The following is a 12,524-nucleotide window of genomic DNA, read 5'->3' as shown; positions in this document are numbered from 1 at the left end:
GTTGTTCCACGCGATCTCTTTTCTCTCTTCCTCTTCTTCCGCGCTTTAGAGGTTGAGAGGTGTTGCCCTCTCTTTGCGCAACAATTGGTATTAGAGCTACATGTTTTTGGTGGATTTCTTCAACATGTCGGGGACAACTTCTGCGAAGTTTGATATGGTGAGTTTGACGGAACCGGAAACTTTGGATTATGATAGAAAAGGGTCAAGGACTTGTTGGTGCAACAAGGCATGGTGAAAGCGTTAGGAGAAAGAAAATTGGAAAGAATAAAGAGATCAGATTGGGAAAAACTACAGGCGAAGACAGTAGCAATAATCATGCTTTGTCTTACGGATGACGTGGTGTACCATGTCATGGACTAGGAGTCACCGGTGGTAGTTTGGCAAAAGCTAGAAACCGGTACATATTAAAGTCATTGACAAGCAAGCTATATCTCAAGTAGAAATTATTCGGGTTGAAGATGACAGAAGGAACCGATCTGAGCTAGCGCATCAACGTATTCAGCCAGATTGTAAGTGATCTGAAGTGGGTTGATGTGAAGATCGAAGATAAAGACAAGGCGCTGATGTTGTTGAATTCTCTACCTTCATCTCCTACGTACGAGAATTTGGTTACTACTTTGATGTAGGGTAAGGAAACTCTCAAATTGGAGGAGATCACAAGTGCGTTGCTAGGTTTTTACCAAAGGAAGAAAACAAGCGATAAAATTTCTCAAGGAGAAAAACTTATGGTGAATAGCAACCAAGAGCGTGGTAGGAGCAAATCTCGACATGGATCAGGTAACAACAACAAGGCTCATTCTAAGTCGAGAAGGAAGAAGGTACTCGCGTGCTATAAATGTGGAGGTAAATGTCATATCAAGAGAGATTGTCTAGAGATAAAGAAACATATTGCAAAGAACAAAGGTAGTTCGGCAAAGTCTGCAAATATAGTTGAAGAAGAAAATTCAGAGAGCAGTGATGGAGATATGCTTTCAGTTATGTCGAGTTTATAGCAGCTGACAGATGCATGGATTTTAGACTCTACATGTTCATATCATATGACACCAAACAAGGATTGGTTTGACACCTATAGGGCAGTGGATTATGGTTCAGTGTTGATGGGAAATGGTGCGTCATGCAAAGTAATCGGCATAGGGAACGTCAGAATCAAGATGTTTGATGGTGTGATTAGCACTTTATGTGATGTCAGATATATACCAGAGCTAAGGAAGAACTTGATCTCACTAGGCACACTGGATGGTATTGGTTGCAATTACAAATCAGCGAGCGGGGTGATGAAAGTCAGCAAGAGGGCTCTGACGGTAATGAAAGGACAAAAAGTAGCAGGAAATATTTACAAGTTGATAGGGACTACAGTTGTAGGTGGAGCCGCCTCGGTGGAGTCTGAATCAGATAGTACGGTCTTGTGGCATATGCGGCTAGGGCATATGGGTGAAGTGGGATGCTAGAACTTCACAAGAGAGATTTGTTGAAAGGTGTCAAGACGTGCAAGCTTGAATTCTGCAAATTATGTGTTTTTGGGAAATAAAGCAAAGCGCAATTCAAGACGATAGCAAACAAGACAGAGGGGATTCTGGACTACGTACATACGAGTCTCTAGGGACCAACCAGTGTAGCATCATGTGGAGGACACTTGTATTTTGTGAGTTTTACTGATGATTTCTCATCAAATGTCTGTGTATACTTTATATGTCACAAGTCAGAAACTTTTGCAAAGTTTAAATTATGAAAAATTGAAGTGGAGAACCAGACCAGAAGGAAGATCAAATGCCTTAGGTCAGACAATGAGACTGCGTACACAGATTTAAAGTTTCAGGAATTTTGTGAGTAACATGAGATAATGAGACATTTCTCGATTCGCAGGACACCTCAGCAAAACGAGATGGTGGAAAGTTGAACAGGATAATCATTGAGAAGACAATATGTCTCAGCCTGAATGCAGGGTTTGCAAAGAATTTTTGGGCGGAAGCAGTTAACATGGCATGTTATCTCATTAATAGATCACCAAGGGCAGCACTAGAAGGTAAAGCATTAGAGGAAGTATGGACAGGGAATCAAGTAGATTACTCTCATCTTTGAGTTTTTATATATCCAACCTATATGCACATATCTAGTGAGGAAAGATCAAAGCTAGATGCAAAGTTAAAGAAGTGCATATTTCTGGGGTATAAAAAAGGAGTTAAAGGCTTCAAGCTTTGGGATCCTAAGGCAAACAAGGTGGTGATCAATAGAGATGTGGTGTTTGACGAGAAAGTTATGTTACAGTGTACTTAGGAAGAAGGAAAGGAAACACCAAAGAGCAACATGGGGAAATATATTGTGTAGGTGGAGCTAGAGACTCATGACTCTGATGATTCTAGCTCAGAGCACACGAAGCATAATATTATAACTAGTGGTAGAACGAGATAAGTCGTAAAACCACCCACTAGATACAGATTTAAAGACTTGATATCTTATGCGCTTATCACTAGTAGCAGAGACCCTACATCTTTTCAGGAGGCGATACACAGTTCTGAGAAGGACAGGTGGACGGATGTTATGGTAGAGGAGATGGAGTCATTGCATAAGAACCAAACGTGGGATCTAGTGGAACTTCCTAAAGGAGAGAAAGCTATAGGGTGAGTGGATATTCAAGAAGAAAGAAGCAATGTCAGAGGGATAAGAAGTGAAGTTCAAGGCTCGGTTGATAGCAAAGGGGTATTCACAAAGAAAGAGGATTGACTATGAAGAAATTTTTTCTCCAGTGGTAAGACATACGTCAATTAGAGCGGTGTTGGCTTTGGTGACACATCACGATTTGCAGCTTGAGAAAATGGATGTGAAGATGACATTTCTTCATGGAAATTTGAAGGAGCAGATTTTTATGTCACAACTCGAGGGATTTAGTCAGCTTGGACAAGAGCGGTTGGTTTGCAAGTTGAAGAAATCGCTCTATGGATTGAAACAATTTCCTATGCAATGGTACAAACGTTTTGATTCATACATAATTCAAAATGGATATAGGAGATGTGAGTATGACTGTTGTATATATGTGAAGAGCCTTGAAGATGAATCATTGATTTTCTTATTACTATACGTAGATGACATGCTCCTTGTTGCGAAGAAGAAGAAAAAGGTTGATAAATTGAAGAGGCTACTGAGCAAGGAATTTGACATGAAAGATTTGGAAGAGGCCAAGAAGATTCTTGGGATGGAGATTCACAGGGATAGAGCTGCAGGGAGATTATGGTTGTCTCAACATAGCTATGTGGAGAAGGTGCTGGATAGGTTCAACATGAAGAATGCAAAGTTGGTGAGCACACCCCTGGCGCATCACTCCAAGTTATCCAGTACATAGTGTTCAAAGACGGATGACGAGATCCAAGAGATATCAAAGGTTCCTTATGCTAATGTAGTTTGTTGTCTGATGTATGCCATGGTTTGCACGAAACAGATTTAACGCAAGCAGTTAGTATGGTAAGCAAGTTTCTCTCAAATTCTGGTCAACCACATTGGTATACAATGAAATGGATTTTTAGATATTTGAGAAATACAATTGATTATGACATCATGTTCAGTAGACAACTGAAAGATCCATCAATTGCCAAGTACGTAGATCCAGACTATGCAAGAGATTTAGATAACAGGAGGTCTACTACAAGATACATATTCACTATGGCAAGATGACATATTTGTTGGAAATCTATGATACAATCTATTGTTGCATTGTCTACTACGGAGTCCGAGTACATGGTAGCAGCTGAAGCAGCAAAGGAAGCTTTATGGCTTACAGGGTTGGTCAGAGAATTGCGTATTCAGTAAGGTGGAGTCAAGTTGTTATGCGATAGTCAGAGTACTATCTATTTGGCGAAGAATCAGGTTTATCATGTGAGAACTAAGCACATTGATGTGAGGTTTCACAAGATCAGAGAGTTGATTACTTCCAGGGGAATTCAACTTGAGAAGGTTCACACTGCAGACAATGCTGCAGACATGCTGACAAAGCTAGTGACCCAAAGATCTAGGTGAAGCTTTATTCAGATACTCGTATTCTTCGAAGGGGTGAATATTCGCCAAGGTGGATATTGTTGACGGGTGGCTCATATTTGGATGAGATCAATGCGATGGATGTTATGGAAGAAAAATCTGTTAAGATTTTTCGTAATAAAATTCTGTTACGATTTTATATAACAGAAATCGTAACAGAATTTTATTACCGTTTTTCATAACAGAATTCTATTGTGATTTTTTATAACAAAATTCTGTTATGATTTTATCGGATTTAGGGTTTAGGCATTATTTATAGGGATCATTGTAAACCTATTGGACAACAACACAAGAATCATGTAATATGATTTTCTTGTGTAGAGAGAATTCTAATAGAGCTTCGGCTATTTTTGTGGAGTAGGCACGTCGTCGAACCACGAGAACTCTTTTTCTTTATTTTTTTCTTCTCCTTTCTCGTGTTTGCTCTCCTTTTGTGGGCATTTGTCTTATAGCTCCGCATGATCTCTTTTCTCTCTTTCTCTTCTTCCGCGCTTTAGAGGTTGAGAGATGTTGCCCTCTCTTTGCGCAACAATAAGGAACATGAAATTAAAGTCACATCACTTTAAAAATATATATTTTTTAAAAATATTATGCTCATCATATATCCCTCCAAACCAACGATCTCCACTCTTCTCCATCATAAACCCTAGATTCGAACACCTTGTAACTCGACCCAAGCCTCGGAATATAATTTTCTCACAGAAGTAGGATGAGTTAATTGTGGATACACTGAGCGATTTATCCTCCAAAAGTAAAAATATCTAAATTTATTTTTCATGTTAGTATCGTCATCTAAGCAATTACTAATGGTCAATTCAAATTCTGAAAAAAAAAGTAAAATTGGAAACAATACGAGTTAATATACTGAAAATATAAATTTATAGATAAACGACCAAAATTAAAGAAAAAAACATAACTTATTGAACTAAAAATGTATTTTTTTCATATAAGAATAATCCGGTGAAAATTTATGATCCAACATGAGTCAGAGGATGCTCGGAGTCATCTGCAAGGCTCTTGTAATGCTTGGGTAAAATTTTAAGAAAAATTTGAATGAAGACAGAACTAAGAGATAAAGGGAATCCCTCTCTTCTGATACTTATATATGAAGGTAGCTGGAAGGCTATACCAAAATGGAAAGTTATATTTAAATGGGATATATACTTGCAATGGACCGTGTACTTAGGATCGACAAGGAGCATACGAGTCCCTTCGGGATGTGGTTGAGCGTATTGCTATATGAAATTTTGGGATTGAAACTCGGCGTGTCCAAATATGTCTTTCTATATGTCTTTATCACTTACACTAATAATTAATAGTGATCCATAATTTACCACATTCATATTGACCTAAATATGAATTAACAGGGATATTAAGGATGAATAAACCACTTTTTATCATGTGACGAGAGCATACGAGAAGAGAAATCATGCTCGAGGAAACTTCCATAGACAATCATCAACAGTTCAAGAAAATTTAACTTAGATTGGCCCAAAAACTGAGAGGGGCGGCATTTGACGTCCATGTCAGGAGCTCGAAGGATCGAAAGATAAAAATTAAGAATTCATTCTTATTTTTAGCTTATTAATTCTGTTCTCACCTAAGTTAAATCGCGACGTCAAATTATATATTTTCTCTTTTTCTATTCTCATCTATCATCCGGAGAGACTGATTACTTTCGGAGCAGATTGGAATCAATAAATTAATCATCTTCCTTTGTTTTCATGAAATTATGATATCCCGTCCCCTCGAATGGATCTAGTGATTAGTGCATGAGATATTGACATCATGAAGTCTGGGGTTCGAATCTCCACAAAGTCGAGGTAAATACCTCCCTTATGTGCTAGTCATTATTTCAAAGGCTAGTAGTCGTCCATAATTTACCTCCTTCGTATTGACCCTGAGATAAATTGATGAGGACGCTGAGAGCACACGTATTCATCTTTTGTCACCATAAAAATTATGATATCCTGCTTTTCAAATTCAAATCCATTAATAATTTTTTTTATCATCAAAATAGATTTAGAAATACGAATGTATGACTCGTCGCTTCACAACTAGTGTCCAAGATTATATTTCCACTAGAGAAAATTAATTATACCGTGTGCCACAACTAAGAATCCAGTGGATATCTGATTAATTGCAGAAGTGCTTTAGATTTTTTTTTCATTGCGCCACAACTAAGAATCCAGTGGATATCTGATTAATTGCAGAAGTGTTTTAGATTTTTTTTTTTCATTGCGCCACAACTAAGAATCCAGTGGATATCTGATTAATTGCAGAAGTGTTTTCGTATTTTTTTTCATTGCGCCACAACTAAGAATCCAGTGGATATCTGATTAATTGCAGAAGTGTTTTCGTATTTTTTTCATTGCATTGTAATCCAGGGCAATTGATCATCTTCCGTATGAACTATATATAGAACAAATATATGCATTAAAATTAATTTAGCCACTTGCACTAATGGTTAGTAGTCATCTATAATTTATCTCCTCCGTATTAACATAGAGATGGGTTGACGGGGGTGAACGAATCACCTTTTTTGCCACATAGTAATAAAGATATGTCTCTATTATGTAGCCGAGTTGGTACTCAAATAATAGAGTTGTTTTATTGGACAATGGTTGGATTAAATACTCTCCCTTTTAGGAGGTGTTGGACAATATTTTGCTAGAGATATTGGGAAAAATTGCTGAATTGAAATTACATAAAATCAATTCTAATTTATCTGTTGAGATTACATGAGCGGATAATCTCAAAATGCCAACGGGGCTGGTTCTGCCAAGCTTTTGGTGGTCCGAGTTGCAGAGTTAATGCGGTGTGTAGTAGAATCGGGAGTCGATCGTCTAGTCGGAAAGAGAATTCGCTGACTAAGATACCGAGACCTGCGCTCAATGCAATTTCCTTGAAACAGATTCACCATATCTCTAGCTGTGCTTCGAGGTTCTTCCGGGTCGTCTATTTCTTAGCATATAACGATAAAATCACGCATGCAACCAAGGACTGGTTGTTCGTGGCGAATTGAAAATGCACCCGAATGCTATCACTAATAGTTCAGCTGAACATATGCTCGAATGAGAGAGTTTTGTGGGAGAACAAGGGTGGACAGAGGTTTGTTTCTTGCTCTTCATCTCACTTTCTCTTTTGCTTATCTTCCGCTACTCTCTATCTTTTGTTCAAGATCCTTTTGGTACCCCGTGATAGTTTTGATGTAATCAACCAAGTCAGATTAGGTCATGTTAGTGTTTAACCCTTGTGTCTAAGTGTACATGAGCTTAGGAACACAAGAAGTCGAGCGGAAGATGTAGTTAGCGAGAAGGATAGCACGGGAAGAGAGCCGACGGGCTCGGTGCATCCAAGGGACGAGGTGCTGCGGAAGAGTACACCGGTGGATGAGAAGGACACGCACGACGTTCGAGGGATGAGAAGTCGGAGTGAAAGTCTGCTCGAGGAGAAGGTCGAAAATTGAGTTCGGGTGAGCCCTATTTTGGTTGGCCGAAATCACCCAGGCGATCGGAGCAGCGGAAGAGCTAAAATGGAGCTATGGACTTGTTGGAGGCGCCTTCAACAGGAGTTGAAGGTGCCTCCGCGACCTTCAGGTAGAAGGCACCTTCAGCTAGCCTGAAGGTGCCTTCAACTAGCCATGGAAGGCACCTTCGATCAGGCAGATTTTGCCTTTGGCAGTGGATAAACTTTTATCCATTGCGTCTCACTGGAGACGCCTTCCAACTTTGTGGAAGGCGCTTTCCAGCCACGAATAAGATTTTTCAGGGGCTATAAAAAGACCCCTGGACATAGAAATATGTAACAACTGCTGTATTCATTTTCTAGCTACTTTTTGAGCTTCCAACGAGTGTAAGAGGTTTTTCCGTCTTCAAAGAAAGAGATCTTTAGTGTGTTTATTTGTCTTAGATTAACAACCATCCTGTTTGTAATCAAGTAACTCTTTTAGCCTCTTTTTTTTTGTTGTTCATTTATTCTATTTTTTTTACTTTTAATCAGAGTTAAAATTTGAGGGCGGTTTTTCTTAACAGTTAGTTCACCTCCCCTCCCTCCGGCCTACCTGGGCCAACAAGTGGTATCAGAGCAAGGTTTGCTTCTGGAGGACTAATCGCCGAATGAAGCATATGAGATGACCAGATCAAGCATCTACCACCGAAGTTCAGGGGGGATTTGGCCAACTGGAAGAAGAAGATGGAGGTATTTTTCAAAACTGATTTCGATTTGCTTTTAATAATGGAATTTGATTTTGTAGCACCCGAAGGTAAAGAAAAATATCACTTGACTAAAAAGAAGCAGGTCGATTTTGAGGCAAACGACAAAGTAGAGTTCTATCTGCTAAATACCGCCACAAGAAGTCAACCGAATCGGAACCTATGAGTCTGTAAACAGAGCTCTAGGAGAAATTCTTAGAACTACACGAAGGAACCTCAGAGGAGAAACTCGAGAGATGGGATCTGCTCAGAAACCAAATTAGCAATATCAAACTAGAAGAAGGTGAAACCATTGCATAGCTTCACTCAAGGATCAAGGAGCTCATCACTGGACTCATGAATCTCGGAGAAAAGGTAAGTAACTGAGATTCGCTAAGGTACGCTCTTAACGCATTCCCTAGAAATACTGAATGAACATAATTAGTAGATGCTTATTATATATCTAAGGATCTAGATTCAACTACTTTAGAAGAATTATTTTCAACTTTTGATGTCCATGAAACGAGATGTGCAGGTCCGAAGAAGGAGCATAACATTGCCTTAAAGGTAAAGGCGGACGAACAAGATTTAGAATCTTCTCTTGATGATAGTGAAACAACATTAATGATACGTAAATTTAAAAAGTTATTTAAAACTAAAAGATTGAATCAAGTGCAGGGTAGGAAAAGAAGGATAAAATGCTACCACTGCAATGAACAAGAGTATGTGAAGATAACTGCCCTAAATTGAAAGACAAGGACAAGAGTAAGAACAAGAAGTCGATCCAAGTGAACAAGTACAAGAATATGAAGGCGACGTGGGATGAAACATCGTCCGAATATGAAATTGAAGCTATCGCTGGACTTACGCTAGTGGCAAGTCATCAAGAAGAAGGAGACGAAGCAAGCTTGTCCGAAATGAGCATCGAAAGTATCGATGAAGGGGGAGCGATATCGGAAGAAAGTAGTATTTCAGGGGGAGCTTCAGATCACGGGATCGACAAGGTAAGTCAGGTACGATCTCTTCCTCCTGACAAATAATTTTAATTTATTAAATTATTAACAAAAAATTACTGTAAATTAGAAAAAGAAGTTACGAAATTAAAATCAATACTAGCTGAATCTTGTCGATTAGAAGACTTTGATAAAGTTAAAATTGAGAATGAAAAATTACAAAAAGAGATAAAAATTTTGAAAAATCACACATGCTCAAATATTCAACATATTAGAAAATATAGTGGATTGAATTGGTACCTTAAAACTATAAGGGGCAAATTAGAAAAATTTTAAATAAATACGTACCTAAGAGATTCCTAGTTAACCCAATTGGAAGGAATCTATTTTAGATTCTAAAATCATATTTAGATTAATTGCTTTTTGACTTAAGGCTTTCAGAAAAAATTAAATATTGAATTTCTTTAAGATATTTTATCTAGAAAGTGGTTGTTGTTCCAATATTCAAAAAGGTCAAGCGCCTCGCCACAGCCTGGAAGCTAATTATTGAAATAAGTATTTAATTGACTAACTGTTAAGTATTTAGAAGTTATAAAAATACCTTAATTTTCTATTAAAAAATTACTTAAATATGTTTTTAATTAATTCTTATCTTTTTAACCGTTAGTTTTTTTTTTACTCTTAGACTTTTAAAAGTACCCCATTTTTAATGTGATCTAAAGGAGGAGTAGTAAGAGATTAAGTCTAGGGGGAGAGTAGTACAATAAATTATAAATTTTAATTTTTGTACTTATAAAATATTACTTGCAAAATTTTTATAACTATTTTTTTTATTGTTTACCCTAACTTAACTTTGGTTTGATCACATCAAAAAGGGGGAGATTGTTGGCATCCCGTGATAGTTTAGATGTAATCAACCAAGTCAGGTTAGGTCCTGTTAGTATTTAACCCTTGTGTCTAAGTGTACAGGAGCTTAGAAACATCAAAAGTTTAGCAAAAGACGCAGCTAAAGAGAAGGATAGTACGGGAAGGGAGCCGATGGACTCGGTGCATCCGAGGGATGAGGTGCTGCGGAAGAGTACACCGGTGGATGAGAAGGACGTGCGTGACGTTCAAGGGATGAGAAAATGGAGCGAAAGCCTGCTCGAGGAGAAGGTCGAAAATTGGGTAGGGTGAACCTTATTTTGGTTGGCCGAAATCATCCAGGCGATCGGAGCAACGGAAGAGATAAAATGAAGATATGGAGTTGCTGGAGGCGCCTTCAACAGGAGTTTAAGGCGCATCCGCGACCTTCAGGCAGAAGGCGCCTTCAGCTAGGCTCAAGGTGCCTTCAACCAGCCATGGAAGGCACCTTCCAGCCCATGGAAGGCGTCTTCGACCAGGCATATTTTGCCGTTAGCAGTGGATAAACTTTTATCCACTGCGCCTCACTGGAGGCACCTTCCAGCTCTATGGAAGGTGCCTTCCAGCCACGAATAAGATTTTCTAGGGGCTATAAAAAGACTCCTGGACCTAGGAAATATGTAACAACTGCTGTATTCATTTTTAGCTACTTTCTGAGCTTCCAAGAGTGTAAGAAGCTTCTCCGCCTTCAAAGAAGGAGATCTTTAGTGCGTTTACTTGCCTTGAATTAACAACCACCTTGGTTGTAACCAAGTAACTCTTTTGGCCTTATTTTTTTTGCTGTTCATTTATTCTATTTTTTTTACTTTTAATCTGAGTTAAAAGTCGAGAAAGGTTTTTATTAATAGCCAGCTCACCTCCACTCCCTCCGGCTTACCTGAGCCAACAGATCCATCCTTCTTATATAGGAGTCCTCACCTTGCCTGCAATGAATGACCAAATTTGGTCATTTAATACTAGATTTAATATCATCATTAATGGTTTAATGCATTCATTAATGTCAAGACGTTACAGAATCATTATTAAAGGGTTTAATATCGCCATTAATGTCGAGACGTTACAAAGTCACCATTAATGAGTTTAATATCACCATTAATGTCGAAACATTACGGAATCACCATTAATTTCATATTAATACTTCCATTAGCCTCTTAAGCAGCTAGCAAAGAGAGATTAGGTGGCAAAACATTGGTTTATTCACTTGGACAAATCTTGCCTTGACTGGTCTGACATTCGACTGCACAGGTTGTGCTCGCACACGAGTCAATCTTGATTCTATATAATCCGGGCCCTGGATTTGTACCCACCCCTACGCACCCACGCATGAGAGAGTCTCTCTCCATGTATATGTTTATAACACCAATGCGTGTGCCATAATTTAAACTAATAATAAAGCCAAGAGACTTCCAATGTGGAACTAACAACTCATGCACAATAGAGTCTCTTCGTCTCCACCTCTTTATTACATTCACATTTCTAACAATCCCCTACATGAATGGAATACATGGTATGTGATAACATTCAGCAGTTGATTCAAGTATAGGATAAGTAGGTTTTACTCTTTGAACCCTCCCTTGTGAAGATCTATTTGCATACTAGCTGATAGTAGACATGATATCCTTGAACTGTTTTACAGTTTGTGTAAGCATTGACAAATCTTACTCAATACTCTCTCTGATATAACTCAGTTCTCATGAGTGTGTTCATTCTTGGCCATGAATATGCATGGTTCTGTAAGAAGTTCTAAGAATTGGCCTCCAATTCTCTTCGAAGTGCCCCCACTTCTTTCTCACATAGGTGATCCCTCGAGAGTAGTCATCTACTCTTCTTGATCATTAAAAGCCCATTAACTTACCTTGGTTTAGTCAATATTTTATTAGATTATCCTCCATAGTATGTCTAGTCAGTGTTGGATCATTGACGACCGGCTAGAGGGGGGTGAATAACTCTACAAAATTAAAATGAACCTTTCTCAATTTTTATAGCTTAAAAACAATCAACACTTGCATAAACAAGATAAATGACTAAAAAAATAAGAGGCATGAAAGGGTTATTTGGTTACAATCGGAGAGGTTGTTAATTCAAGGAAGTTGGAGCTCACTAAACAATCTCCTAAGCAGAGAAGTCTCTTACAGCAGTTGAAGCACTCAATTACAGAACAAGATAAAACTAGAATGAATCACAAGTGTTGTCCTGAAACATTGCCTTGGTCGGGGTGCCTGGAAGGATTCTAGGCGCTTGGAGGGGGATAAAACTTTATCCCAGTTGCAACGAATCACATTTGACACAATCTGGATAAGGATCCTGGTCCAGGCACCCGAACCAAGAAAGTCAACATCTTGTTGACTTTTGGTCCCGGTCTTCCGCTCCGGTTCCACTCGCCTTGGTTCGGGTCATCCTCTCCAGCTTCGCTTGCTTGGGTGATCTCAGTCATCCGGAATAGGGCTCA

The sequence above is a fragment of the Zingiber officinale genome, chromosome 9A (genome assembly GCF_018446385.1).
Source record: "Zingiber officinale cultivar Zhangliang chromosome 9A, Zo_v1.1, whole genome shotgun sequence".
NCBI classification, from domain to species: domain Eukaryota; kingdom Viridiplantae; phylum Streptophyta; class Magnoliopsida; order Zingiberales; family Zingiberaceae; genus Zingiber; species Zingiber officinale.
This window is presented reverse-complemented; position numbering follows the sequence as displayed.